This window comes from Penaeus japonicus, unplaced genomic scaffold, assembly GCF_977035675.1.
Source record: "Penaeus japonicus unplaced genomic scaffold, GWHDUDI00000001_assembly GWHDUDI00000003, whole genome shotgun sequence".
NCBI classification, from domain to species: Eukaryota; Metazoa; Arthropoda; class Malacostraca; order Decapoda; family Penaeidae; genus Penaeus; species Penaeus japonicus.
Window position 1 is genome coordinate 32,942,811 of NW_028234405.1, and position 1,240 is coordinate 32,944,050.

Below are 1,240 nucleotides of genomic sequence, written 5' to 3' on the forward strand. Positions count from 1 at the left end.
CATGAAGCCGGCCTTGCTTATCACTGGCCTGTTGGTTTAAGGGTATTTTTTCATTTGCTGCCATTTGTATACGAAATGAACGTCAAGAGATTGTATCTTTTTCTGATAGAATGCTCTGTTGCAAACAAGTGCACAGTGGAGGAGAAAAGTCAAAAGACACACATATAAGTAAGTTGATATTCATCTTTCTATCTATGTACAGATAGATAGATATATATATATATAGATAAATAGATAGATAGATAGATAGATAGATAGATAAATATATAGATAGATAGATAAATATATAGATAGATAGATAAATATATAGATAGATATTTTTGATACATATATGTATGTATATGTATACACATTCATATATATATATATATATATATATATATATATATATATATATATATATATATATATATATATATATACATATATATATATACATGTGTGTTTTTGTATTATATATATATATATATATATATATATATATATATATACATATATATACATGTGTGTTTGTGTATTATATATATATATATATATATATATATATATATATATATATATATATATATATATATATATAAGAAAGGTATGAACGAGACAGAATATCTAAACAACGCAAGAGATATATTTGACGCGTTTCAACGGAGGTTTTCCTCGGAAATATTAACAAGTGAAAATACAAACCGAATATATATATCAAACAGGATCTAAAGGTTCACCTAGGTTCTTAACGTGTGGGTTGTTATCCATATAATTGATGCTGCAACGATCTTGATGCTGCAGCGACCGGTGTTCATGAAAACATGAACACCGCGTCGGGAAGAATTATCCAAGGTCGCGCCAGCATCAATTATGTGAATAACAACCCACACGTCAAGAACGTCAGGAGAACCTTCAGCTCCTGTTTGATATATATAATCGTTTTGTATTTTCACCTGTTGTGCATTTCCGAGGAAGACCTCCGTCGAAACGCGTCAAATACATCTCTTGCGTTGTTTAGATATTCAGTCTCATTCATACCTTTCTTCTACATCTGTCGCTATGAACACAAGACGCAAGATCCAGCGCATCAGGAACCAACGTTGTTTCCGGATGAACTGCTTGGTTGAGCAAGTACTGCGACCTTCAACTCCGAACCAGTTAAAATCAGGCGAGTATCCGTTCCCTGATAGTGTTCGGGCCTTCTTTATGGAGGCAATCAGGACTCTTCAACACTAATTCTCCAGAACGAGCTCGAGGG

At 32.3% G+C, this 1,240-nt stretch overlaps 1 pseudogene; it reads right to left on the minus strand.

Annotated features, from left to right (window-relative positions):
* Nucleotides 1-1,146: 1,146 nt before the first annotated feature.
* LOC147472162 (uncharacterized) overlaps nucleotides 1,147-1,240 on the minus strand; it is an 882-nt pseudogene continuing 788 nt past the window's right edge.